The 14,174-nt window shown below is 38.4% G+C and overlaps 1 long non-coding RNA gene across 1 annotated transcript in view; it reads right to left on the reverse strand.

Annotated features, from left to right (window-relative positions):
- Positions 1-5,958: 5,958 nt before the first annotated feature.
- LOC122146561 overlaps positions 5,959-14,174 on the reverse strand; it is a 10,221-nt gene continuing 2,005 nt past the window's right edge. The window contains exons 2-7 of the long non-coding RNA XR_006161060.1: positions 13,185-13,305; positions 13,026-13,086; positions 11,724-11,801; positions 10,939-11,060; positions 9,382-9,464; positions 5,959-6,839 (exon numbers count right to left, since the gene is read on the reverse strand). This is a non-coding gene — a long non-coding RNA (uncharacterized LOC122146561). The remainder of the gene's footprint in view (positions 6,840-9,381; positions 9,465-10,938; positions 11,061-11,723; positions 11,802-13,025; positions 13,087-13,184; positions 13,306-14,174) is intronic.

The following is a 14,174-nucleotide window of genomic DNA, read 5'->3' on the forward strand; positions in this document are numbered from 1 at the left end:
TGCGGTGGTCAGAGGGGCTCTGGAGACGACGGCCCCTCACACGATAGTTACGTCCAGATCCGAGCCCTTCAGCTATCACACAACACAATTACACAACCTTGATCCCGTCCGCAACAAAACCTTCTAAAACATTTATAAAGTGCTCTTTTCTTGAAGGGATGTTCAGCCAAAACTGAAAATCATCCTCAGCACAAAAAAAATAAAGAAGACCTTTATCCTAAACAAAACATAAAATCAATACAATTAAAAAAAAATAAAAAAAATCAAAAAATAAAAACAAAATTAAAAACAAAAAAAAAAAAAAAACAAAAAAAAAAAAAAAAAACATTAAAAAATTAACACAAAATGAATACCCATGGCTCCTGACGATATATTGAGGTCTTATGAAGTGAAACGATCGGTCTGTGCAAGAAACTGAACATTATTTACTACATTACCCCCTGTAATCCTCAGGTAAACAGATATCTGATTCTTTTCCGTGAACTGGTTCTCTCAGACAGTTTGTTTCAAAGGAACTGGTTCAGTTCACTAGTTCGTTTACCTAATCATGCAATGACGTAACGTAAACACAATCATGTTATTAAAGCACCCAGTAATGATGCAAGACGTGGATGTTTTATGAGTCTAAAGCATATACAGTAATTAAACTAGTCTTCATCAGCTCACATTTTTACATAAACAATTTCTCCCTTCATTCAAGTGTTGGGTTCACACATGCGCACATCAGCGGCTCATCGGTCTTCAGTCCGAGTCGAGTTCAGTGACTGTGGAGGAATGATTCATTCATCACAGGATCAGATACACTGGTGTTTCGGCTCATTTCCAGTCGCAGTGACTGTCAGGCGTCTGAAAGATCTGTGCTGCTCGAGCCAAGAACAGTTAAAAATGATTCAGTCTGATTTGGTGAACTGATTCAACTGGTTCAGTAAAAAGAACCGGTTCAAAAGAATCATTCGTTTATGAACTGAACTTCACTTCGGACCGTTTGACTGTGGCTCTGTATCACAGGTAATAATAGTGTAAATAATGTTCAGTTTCTTGCACAGACTGATGGTTTCGCTTCATAAACCTCAATACATCATCAGGAGCCACAGGTATTCATTGTGTTGCCTGATATGCTGCCTTTTTTTTTTTGGACTCTCAAAGTGACTGCAGCCATTGACTTGCATTTCATGAATCACCAAGGATCAAGGAATTTGAGCTAAAAATCTTCTTCATTGTTCTATTAAAGAAAAAGGTCACCTACATCTCGGATGACCTGAGGATGAGTAAATATAAGCACATTTTCATTTCTGGGTGAACTATCCTTTGAACACATTTTTATTGAAAAATACATTGTTGTGTTTCTCAAAGTGTGGTTCGCAGAGGAATCACTGAATGAAATATAAATTAAACTGCAACTCCACAAAATTTAAATCCCAAGAGCCTACAGAATCACTTAAAATTTTTTAAAGATGAGCTCATACACCATTAAAAATTCATAAGCTCTCATACACAGTGCATTTTTTACACGCTGAGCGCTCGGGGCCGAGAGCTGATGAATGTTCATCACGGTCACTTTTTAGTCAACTGACCAATCACAGTGAAGGAGGGGCGGAACTAATACTGCCGAACCGTCACACCCTGCTTGTACTACGACTGAACAATGATGGAGAAGTTAATATTGCTTGTCTCCGAGTATTTATGTCTTTACCAGATGGAACTGCCGGACTACCATAATACTGTTCTGAAAAATAATGCTTGCGGAAAAATTTAATTTGCGACGCGTCTGCCATATTACTTCAGCAGATATTCTGTATCACAACAACTGAAAAAACGCTGCGCTCTCAAGCGCTCACAGCTGGGCATTACTTACAGCTACACATACAGCAGCCTGTGTTAATGCCTTTTTATCAAGTACTGTACTTAAAAGTTAAAAACTGTACTGTACTGTACTTAAATATTAAGTACAATACATTTTCATTTCATCTTTAAGTACAGTTTTCATTGAACTTTTAGGTATATTTTAATTGATTATTCAAGTTATTGTGTGAGATGATCTGATTTGATGTGTGTTTCACTCAGAGGTTCAGTATGCTTGTGTTGCAGGATTTTCCACTCTACTGACACACGTTCAATGGTGTATTTAATAGCTGGGATGAAACTGAAAATCTTGCTGTTCAGCCACCCTTATTTTTTTAATTATTATTTTATTCATTCCATACACTATCTGGTAAGTACTGAGTTCACCCAGTACAGCGGCTCTAACAAGGAAACTAATTTCAGTTGTATTCAACAAAGTGATATTCTTCACAGCCCTGCACACGACAAGCAGACAAAAATGTATTTATCATGACCATGAATTAAGAATTTGTTCCTTTGTTTTATTAATCTGTCCCCTATATATATATATATATATATAATATATATATATATATATATATATATATATATATATATGTTATTAACTATTTCGTTATAGTTATTACCATGTGATTGCAGAACATTTGGAGAATGAATCTAGAGATGCAATTAGAAAATATGCTGAAATATGTGCCTCGACTTGTGATGATGACTTAAGTTTATACACCATTAATAATTCATAAGCTCTTATCTTCAGTACACGACAGTTTTCATGCGCTGAAGAAATGTTCCTGTTACATACAAACCTATTCTGTTATGTCTGTTTGTGTTAGTCTGCATCAAGTCATGCATGAGGCTTTATTCATGTTTGATCTAAAAGCATATTTATATTGTCAGGCACACACAGATGCCGGATGTCTTTAGGGATAGCGCACCCAAAATGTCAGAATTGTAATTTTTTGGGTAAAATTTATGCTGTACAAAGGCTGAATTATATGCACAACTCTACCAACGAGGTATGGATTTAATATCAGAAAAAATGTTGGTATTAGATCATCAGCAGAAGAACAGGCCGCTGATCTCCACACACACTCAGACTGATTCCTGAGCTCAGCATGCATCAGCGCGTCACCTCAGTTTTCTCATTCATTCTGGGCCACTGGATAGGGCTTGAGAGGAGCTTTAGTCGTGGCTAAAGCTGAAGATGAAGTCTGTGTGTGCTTGGATGACTTTATCCAGGTATTCCTCCGCCGGCTGACTGCTGTAATACACAGTGGTCTCATCCGACGGGACCAGGTGACCCTGACACCACACGTCTGACACATTAAAGACTCGTACACAGCAATACAGTGACCCAAACACACACACACACACACTCCACAGGCACAAATCTCATGTTTTCAAATGTGAGAACTAGTCGATAAATCTAACAGACTATAATATATGAGTGATTTGACCCTGTCCCTACTATTTGATTTCTGTTTTCTGTGTGAATCTCTGTTAAAGTGTAATATATTTCTGTGATGTGCAGCTGTATTTTCAGCATCATTACTCCAGTCTTCAGTGTCACATGATCTTCAGAAATCATTCTAATATGATGATTTACTGCTCAAGAAACATTTCTGATTATTATCAATGTTGAAAACATTTTGATCAGTTTAATGCATCCTTGATGAATAAAAGTCTTCATTTCTTACCCAAACATTTGGTGATTTTAGCGATGCTGCTAGAAATGAATGATACTAGAACATTTTGATAACAGGATTGAAAAAGAATAATTGCTCAAATACTATTTAGTTTGAACACTTGATCGCCGCATTTCTTCTCCTTTTGACTGATCATTTATTATCCTCGAGTCTCTTGGCTCATTTCCAAAGCAGATGCTATGACAGAACACACAGCTTGTTGTGTAAAATATGGACTTGGACATTCGGTACCTTTGAACAATGAGGAAAAAAAAAAAACAATGGCTTCTGCTTTTCCATTCCTGCCCCCGGTTACACCTCTCTCCTCAGCAAACACTGAAAATTAATTCCCTCCCATGGAAAATCTCCTCTGATGTTTTCAGACTTTCAATAAGAGAGGAATTCAGGCCTGGCAGGAGTCCACACACCCTTCCCCCTCACATAGAGCCCAGTGGAAAAACGTTTGTTTATTAAGAAAAAAAGGCGAGGGAAGGAAATCCGTCTTACTTTACTGATTTCCACACAACTTCAAAGTGCTGTTTGTCTTGGAGTGCTCTCGGGGTAATTAAGCGTTATTAAGGCAGCGCTGTGAGACCGAACCGTCGCTCAACACAACTCTGGGGTGGAAAGATCCTCCAAATAACATCTCTCATAAGCCTGGGAAAAACAAGAGAGCCGGACCCGAGAGAGAGCGGCTGTGTCACATGATCTTCAGAAATCATTCTCAACTTACTTTTATTCAATAAAGATGTATTAAACTGATCAAACGGTACAGGAAAGACATTTCTAATGTGATTTCTGTTTCAAATAAATGCTGTTCTTCTGAACTTTCTATTCTTCTGTGAATCCTGAGAAATAAAACGCATCACAGTTTTCACAAAAATATTGTGCAGCACAACTGTGTTCAACATTGATAATAATCAGAAATGATTGTTGAGCAGCAAATCATCATATTATAATGATTTCTGAAGATCATGTGACACTGAAGACTGGAGTAATGATGCTGAAAATACAGCTGTACATCACAGAAATACATTACAGTTTAACAGAGATTCACACAGAAAACAGCTGTTTTACATTTTAATATTTCATTAACATTTTTACAGTATTTTAGATTATTTAAGCGCAGCCTTGGTGAGCAGAAGAGACTCTTTCAGAAACAGGAAAGCATCTTCATGACTCTGAACTCTTGAGCTGTCCTGGACTTCGGCAGGTTTGCTGCAGGTCATGCGGTTGATGACCTCGCGGGCCACACCTTCGTCCAGCATGGACTGATCCGGGCTGACGTCCAGAAGAACCAGCACCTGTGAGAACAAACACGGCTCAGATCAGGTCACAGCAGGAGCGTGTGGACTGAGACGAAACAGAGCAGAGAACCTGAGCGTCTGAATGTGCCTCGTACTGTGACGGTGTTCCTGAGCTCTGAGCCAAGCTGTACATCAGACGCAGCTCATGACCGTCCACGACTATGGACCCTGCAGAGGAGACTCGGAGATGAAAACACACAAAACACAAAAAAACACACACAAACACACAAACAAAAACAAAAACCGGAAGCCCTCCAAGATATTTCATATCTGGAAGCCCTCACACACACACATGATACTTCTGCCACACACACACACACACACGCACACGCACACACACACACACACACACACACACACTAACACATTGTGTAATAAAATGGACAGAATTTGAGAGCTGAGACTTCTGCTTCATATCAAAAGTAACAAAGCACAAAGCTTATTGTGATTTATTGGACGGGAGGCACTACAGTGTTCCCTTCATTATCTGAAAAGAGGCTAGACTAATCGATTCTCGGGATTTATGAATCTATATATCAACATAAAAAACACAACCCAAATATATATACTTAAACACACACATACACACACAATATACACATTAAAAAACACACACAAACAAACACACACACACACACACACACACACACACACAAAAATATATATATATAATTTATATATTTATTCAACTGATTTTACATGCTTTTAAATTATTAAAATGTAACTCAAATAGAATCCAGAAAATGTCAAATGAAAAACACAGACAGATTTCACAGGTCCAAAATGTAATTTTTGTTAAACTTTTGATAAATTGCTTTTAAAGTGTAAATGTTTCTAATTCCAATTAATTAGACTTGCTTTTTGATTACTAAAATTTAATCTAACTATTAAAGTGAAATCCAGAAAATAAAAATAAAACTATTCTAATGAATATATAATTTTATAATTAAATAATTATTAATTTCCAGATTAAAAAGACTTTGAGGTCCACAAATCACACTTTTTAAAAATCTCTCCTACGTCCTAAATTATTATTTTATACAACTGAAAAATGGACAAAAAAAAAAATGTCTGATCACTAAAATAAAAATAATTAAAAAGAAAAAAAAAACTGAAATTAAAAATATTTAGCTTGAATCATCATTTACAAATATCATTGTGTTTCTGTTGGGAAAACATGTAAATACATAAATAAATAAATAATGAAAAAATTAAATCATAATAGTCAAAAAAATCTTTTGATTTCAGGGAGAAAATGACCAGTCTTGTTCGAGAAAAGGCAGCACAGCACCTTGGGCATGTTATGGTACTAATGAAGAATTTTCCATTGCTAAATCAGCACAGGTTTGTGTACAGACAGAGTGAAGATATCTGAGCACACTAACGTCTCAATGTCCCAGTCTTATCCAGCGTTCTGCTCATTACAGCATCACTGTTACGTGTGAGAGGCATGATGAACTCCACTATCAGATCACTGCTCTCTAATCTGAGGTTTACACGGCTGCTTGAGCTCTTCTCTTCCCTCCACAAACACACAGGTATCCGCTCTGAAACCCCCGCCCACCTCAGAGCCACAAAACAGAAACTCTCATTATTCTCAAGGATCATTCTCCTTACTCTGAAATCCTCTCTAGACACCAAAACCTTTTTTTTTTGGCATATTTACGTGCTGCACATTGAGGAAGACAACTATATCCCTGTCAATTATACTGTGTGTGACTCGTGAGAAGACGTGGACATTCGCTTTGCTGAAGTGTCTGAATCTCATCTACTGTCCCTTCATCACAGTTGTGTGTTTGGCAGAGAATGAAAGTCACGCAGGTGTGAATAATGGTGATTTTTGAGTGACTGGTGTGTGGACATGCCTGTCCTCTGGAAGATCTCCAGCTCTTCACTCTTCAGCTCTTTGATGGAGGCAGTAACCGATTTAAATGCCCCACTCGCTCAGACGAATGCTGTATTTGTCCTTGTCAGTGGACAGAGTGAGCTGGCGGACATTCAGCTCCTGATGAAGAAAATAAAAAAAGTAATTGAGAATGACACAACAAGATGTCAATCATACTGCTAGAAAAATGACATTTCATCACTGAACTCGGACACCACTTCATCCTCACAGGCATGAGCAGGCATTCATTCAGCGACAGAAACCTGCTGAAAACGTCTCATCCTTTTTGTGAGAGCAGAATAAACAGAAGCTCAGTTTGTGCCTCCACAAGAAGTCATCTGAATAAAACATGGCATCTAATGAAGCACACCGAGAGCATGCTTTATTCCACCTGACAGCTCTCTCCGTCTCACAACAAATTCATCAGTTTAAGAGCATTATGTCAGGAAGAACCTGCAGAAAGTGTGTAAAACACTGGACGCAAAACTGAATATGTGTAAGGGGCAAAACCGAGATAATGCAGAAAGAAAGCGCTTACACGCCGAGGTACATCAGTAAACCGTCTCAGCTTCTGACGGATATGAATGCATTCAGATATCTGCAACTGGAAAAACATCATCTGCTCTGAATGACTTTCTCGTGAATATATTTGCGAGTCGAGAGGGTCGTGGTGAACGCTGAAGCTGGCGCTCTGATCAACATGTCTTTCTCCACGGGGGCGTTTAACAATCGAGCGTAGCAGACACAGACACAGAGAAGCTAATATTAGCTCGGAGGCCCAGCCCACCCATAAATCATTGCAGCAGGGGCTGGAGATGAAGGACACAGATTCACTGTACAACCCTAGATCCACACACCCACCCTGAGCTCCAGGCCAGCAGAGGGAGCTGTAGAGCTGCACAAACAGCACTAGACTTCTTCTTTTATTAACAGAGCAACAAAGCAGCTGTTGTCTCAGTGGCCAGAGCACTAATATATTAATTTTACATCACATCACCTCCATCACGATCCAAGGAAAGTGTGCACCGTTCTACACTTCAATCTAGTTTTGCTCCATTGCATCACACACCTCCAGCGTAGAGATATGCGAGATGAAATTTGCAATGCAATTTCAAAAAACACTTCCAAATAAAAGCCATCTGTGGAATGGTTGGGTACTTTCATATATATATATTTAATTATTTTTAATTTTTGTGCATATTCTCTGCAAATGCATTCAGTAAACTGTGTGAATAATACATTCAGGGCAGATTCAGTGCAGGTGATTCTTCAGCATTGGCCGCTTTCATGTTCCAGGTCTTGATTTTCATTTCTAAGCGCTGCTGAGCGACTGCGAGCTGCACACATAATGCGAGGTGAAAATACAGCCAAAACTCGGCATGTGGGGGAAAATGAAAGCATGAATATGAAGAAATCTTCAGTGCAGACTGTATTGAAAGCAGACAATGCTGGCTCTCCTCTCGTTTTGAATTCACCCGCTACGCTCTCCTGCCTGCCTCTTTAGAAGAGACTTGATAAATATGCATGAGGTGACATTAGCATAATGAGCTGCCTCTGAATAAAGAGCTCTCTGACACTGCTGACTAGTGAGAATAACCACCGCACGTCTCTTTAATTACAGTTTTCCCAGTAAAAAACTAATCTGATGACATCTGCAATGCTATTCTGACTAGTACTGTGAATAAATCAGAATATACTGTAAATAATTATCAGATTGTATCGGTAAATAATTCATTACTAATTCCAATTTTAGTCTTACTACGAAAAAAGCAAATACAGATTCAGTAGCTTTACTTTGACAAGTCACAACTGAATTATGCCCAGTTATAATTCTAATTAGAGTGATGCACAATCTAATCTTATCTAATTAAAACTGGATTACAGCTACGTTCTTTTTGGATATCTGAAACTAAACATAACTGAATGTGATTTGTAGAAATGGAGCAGATTTTTTTTTATTTGAAGAGTCAATTGTACAGATCTGAAAAAACCAGTTGAGGGATATGGGAATGGGTTTCAGTAGAAAAAGTGTTCAGATATCTTAAATAGGAATTATTTGTAGTCTGAATTTCAACACAGATATCAAAAACATGCTGTGTAACTGGAGTCAGAGAAACATGTCATCATGACATCACATGAACATTAAAACAGACAGAGATAAAACATAAATGTAAATATATAAAAATATGTGTTTTGTTGTTTTAATGCAGGCTGATAATGATATATGTCATGATATTAATCACTGAAAAAATTATTCCAACAAATTCCATGGCACCTGAAGTGTCTCTGCAGGAAATAATGCATTATTTATCGGCTTTAATATATCGGCAAAATGTTTGTATCGGTTCAATAATGATAAGATTAAAATTAACATTTATCGGCCGATACCGATATGGTGGCCGATATATTGTGCATCCCTAAAATAAAAGTTCTTTTTTTATTGATTTATTTTTTATGTAGGCTGATAATGAAATACGTCATGATATTAATCGTTTTAAAAATTATTAACAAATCCCATGGCATAGATGCCATATTCCTGTAGCCAGTTACATAAAACCGCAGACCGAACCACTTTTAATGATGTTTTCTGCCTCCCAGGGAAAGAGCGAGCAGATAAATGAAGATACGTCACAGGAAGCGCGTGCGCTTGTGAAAGCCTTACCTCCAGGATGTACTTCTGCAGGGACTGGATATCTCTGAGCACCTCTGGGTCTGATGGATCACCAGCACCTCCTTCAGCAGATACTGAAACAGACCCCAGTGTCAGCAAGAGACAGCTCTGTTAGTTTAGCTTTACTGCTGCATCATGACGATGGCTCTCACCTTGACGGGCAGGGTCTTCCTGTCTCTGATCACAAGGCCCAAAGTAGACCAGACTATAAAACAGATGACTAACTTAAGTCTAAGTGGTTTATACAGCCGGACACTGGAGATACTGACCAACGATTCGGCCTTAGTTCAGAACATCTGGATCAGGAAACTAAAACTAGACTTTTGAGTTGGGTCAAAAGTAATATAAAAGTTATCCAAAAGGAATCAGATTATATTAGCTAAAAAATGTCATCTGATTACGTTACGAACTACAATTTTCCTCCAGTAATCTGAAATCAGACACAGTCTGTAAGTAATCGAAGCACTGTATTCAGCACATGATAACTGATGCAATTAAACTGCAACTGTGCACACTCCGAACAGAGGAAATGATTAAGAATTACTTTTGCAATTACACATGCATGCATACATTTATGTTATGTTACATTATGATTTATATGTTGTAAAAATAATAATAATAAAGATGCATTCTAATGACCAAAACACAGGTACAAACTACGCTAACCACAATCCTGTCCTTGGACCATTTCTTGGTTCCAGTGCTCTGTGCACCAGCAAATGCAGTTCACCAAACTACTGAAGAGGAAGATGTTCAATCAGTAAATGGGGCTCGTGTCCTCTGGACAGCCTCCATGTCTCTGACAGCAGGAGAAACATCAGTACACACAGAGCACAGTAATGCGGGACATTACATGAATTTATAAACGCAGCAGAGACGGACTGAGGGATGCTCTCAAACCAGAGTCCAGCTCATCAGAGGTACTCTGGGACATGTGTTTACAGGCCACATTAAAGGACATGTTAAATCATGTCACCAACACACAAGGACATGTGAGGACTGTCCTGCCCGAGTGTCATGCATAAAACCACCAGATTACACTCTCAACATCTGACCAGATGCAATAAACCCACAAACACTCTTCTTTACGAGCTGCAGAACTCCTGATTAAGATGAAGCTCATGAAATGAGGAAAACAGTCCCTGAAGGCATCAGTTCCTGCCTGTCAAACTGTAAATGAGGACGTCTTCATGCAGCTTTTATCACAGGTTCCAAAATATATACATACACATATATTGTGCAGCACAACTGTTTTCAACATTGATAATAATCAGAAATGTTTCTTGAGCAGCAAATCATCATATTATTATGATTTCTGAAGATCATGTGACACTGAAGACTGGAGTAATGATGCTGAAAATACAGCTGAGCATCACACAAATCAATTATAATTTAAAGTATTATAAAATAGAAAACTGTTATGCAGCCTTGATGAGCAGAATCATTAAAAACCTTTGGACGGCAGTGTATATGCTATGACACGAGCGAGCTGTGACGTGTCTGTATGACGTGTGTGAGAGGTTGTGTAGCGACTGCAATGCTGTGTACCTGACATGTGGCAGCATGAGGTAGTGAATACTTCCTGTGTCCTTCTCCTTGACTGACGCCGGGTCGATCAGGTGACGCAGGTTCTGGTACATCAGCTCCGTTATGAACAGAGTGAAGGGAGCCTGAGCACAGTGAACCAACACATCACACTGAACATAGCAATGACAGAACAACTCTGTTCATACAACCATCATGACACAAAACCAAGGTCAATAACGGACATCATGCTCATGTCCAGGGATTCTTTGCTTTCCTTCCATCTTAAAAGTTTCACTCTCGAACATCTTTCATCATCTGCTTAAGCAATAACTGTACAATGAGGCTACTGTGAGGTTTTATGAAGACTCATTTAAACATTAAATGCTCAGAGTCAGTGAAGAGGAAAATGGGGCATTGACTGTCTCACACCGCTCTTATCTATCAAATTATTTTTCTAACTACCTTTTGGGTCAGTAATTAATCAGTTAGCTCTACGGACACCCTGCCTTCATAGTCCATCAGCTCTACAACTATTACTCTGCAAAATCATCATACATTTACAACATGCAAGATAATATTTCATTAAAAGGTTTCAATTATGAAATTTCATGTAAAGGACAGTTATCTAACAAGAAAATTATAATGTTAAAATTATAATAAATCAGTGGTTTAAGTCATATTGATTTTAGTATTGCACCATAATTCTTCCTTCAGCATTGCTAAACTTCTATAATTTCATCGCAGTCCACTGAGAATGACCACATTCCTTCTCTTCTCTACATCTGAAGAGTGCTGGCGTGACTCACCATCAGTCTGCACATGGAGAAGAGCACGCTGAAGAGGGTCTCCAGGGCTCGCATGCAGTCTTCAGTACCACTCTCACCCTGAACACACACACACACACACAGAGAGAGAGGCTAACAGCTGCAAGCACATAACACACAACATGCTGCCTGTACAGCGCACTGTCACAACACCGCACCGTGTTTGAGCCTGCAGGTCCAGCTCTGTGCTTACACTCGTGTTGAGAGCACAATATACAGAGAAACTCGATATGTGTGAGAGCTGAATATGCAAAAACTAAACAGGATAATCTGAAAACACTAATAAAGCCCAACTTTGATGTTGATCATCCAGATTTAATGCAAAGAATTCATCAGTGAGATGCAGCTTCCTCAATATTAGAGAATACAAACGGGCTTATGACAAACACCTGGGGCACACCTCATTTTTTAAAACAAGGATTTCTTGTCAGAACAAGTGAGTAAAACAAATTGATGAGAAACAATGTGATCCAACAAAAAGCATACTTTACAATTTGCAACTTCTCTGCAACGATTCATTAATGCCCAAGTTGATATACAATTTACATAAAATTTAGTTCACAACACCAACAATAATCAATTATTTTGATTCAAATATTTTACCTTTTCTAATATTCCCTCACTCATAGTACCTCACAACTATTACTCTCTATAATAGAGTACAATGGAGCTAAAGAAAGCCGGTGGGATATTCTCGTCTCCCAAAACACTGCAAAAACACTACAGCACTTTCTGCACTACTGCATAAAACTGTTTTGAAAATAAAGATGATTCATATTTGTCAAATACACCAAAACTGCAGCTTTAAGATGTACACTGTTCATCAGCTAAGCAGACTAATACAGAAGTTGTTATAAAGCACATGATGTTATGAAAGAAGCCACAAGCAGCTGTAATGATCAAGGAAAAACACACCTTTGGGCTGAAATTGTGCCCAGATAAAACTCACATCCACTTCTTATCCATTGTGTCCTAATACGAATTCATGAATTTAGAATGGTTTTCTTTCCTTCTGTCCCTTGTTCTTTCATAGATGGCCCAAGCATTGATTAAGTGTAAATTTCACAGTGCATTTAGCACAATATGAATGAATGACATTCAGGGATTAAATATCTTTAAAAAGTTACAGATCTGTGCTGTATGGCCTTTATAGTGGTTCTCAGTGTGGATTACAAGCAGAAGTATATTGCTTTTGAAATGTGAAACATAAGAATCATATCTTGCCTACCTTCAGTAGATTAGCACATACATTACGTGACTGTGTATGACTCATATCTTGCCTACCTTCAGTCGCGAGCATATCCATGAACTTGACAAGCTTGGGAACCACCGTATAGTCTGTAGGCTGAAAACAGATCTATTTCAGACTGGCCTTGTTCTCAAAGCACTTAAAGTGTAGGAGTTACACATTAACTGGTGTGAGAGTAAGCGCTGGTGGCTCACCTCCCATCTCATCTCTGAAGAACTGAATGAGTGACTGAGTGAAAGACTGGATCCATTTGTCCATGATGTTGTCGCTCACGCTGGCTGTGCTCTCATTGTACAGGAACTCCACGGCCTCTTCCTAATGTGCAGAGAGCTGACAGATGTGAGTGAGCGAGCTTATACTGTCTATATCTGTGTGCTCATCATCTCTGCATACTGGAAGAGAGGCTGATGTCAAGCACGGAGCACTACTAAACACATCCTCTCTGCTGGCCCTCAACGGGAATATTTGTTGTTCTTAATCAAGGAAAATCCTCTCCTCGTTTCTGGTTGTCAAACCTCATTTGAGCTTGCGTTCATTTCAGATATGATGTGTGAAATGACCTGCAGCATGCCTGACCTTGATTATGACATCAGTTTCATGGTAAAGTTTTGGAAAGTAGCACTCAGGAAGAAAGTAAGTCAGAGTTGTAGAAAGGAAGGCTGAATCTTTGGCTCTGCTCATCTTCAGGGCTGCTGAACTCAAGGCACAGGAGAGGATGTGAGCGGGAGGCTTTCTGACAAATTAACACCTATGAGCCTTTTTAAAATATGAATTTAACAAAATGCCTTTGCGTGAATACTTGCCAAGGTTAAATGCATTGGATTCATTTAAAATAACTTTTCTCTTTTAATAGATTTTAAAATGTGATTTTATTTTAATTTTTTTCCTGTGATGTCAAAGCTGAACAGAAATCATTCTAATATGCTGATTTGCTGCTCAAGAAACATTTCTGATTTGTGCTGCTTCATATTTTGTGGAAAGCATTATGCATTTTAGTTTTCAGGATTCTTTGATGAATAGAAAGTAAAAAAAAAACAGCATTTAACTGAAATCGTTATGTGATATTAAAAAATGTCTTTGCTGTCACTTTTGATCCATTTAATGCATCCTTGATGAATAAAAGAATTTCATTAACCAGAAAACGTACTGACCTCAAGCATGGTACGGTAAACAGCATACGAAAG

The sequence above is a fragment of the Cyprinus carpio genome, chromosome A11 (assembly GCF_018340385.1).
Source record: "Cyprinus carpio isolate SPL01 chromosome A11, ASM1834038v1, whole genome shotgun sequence".
Lineage (NCBI taxonomy): Eukaryota > Metazoa > Chordata > Actinopteri > Cypriniformes > Cyprinidae > Cyprinus > Cyprinus carpio.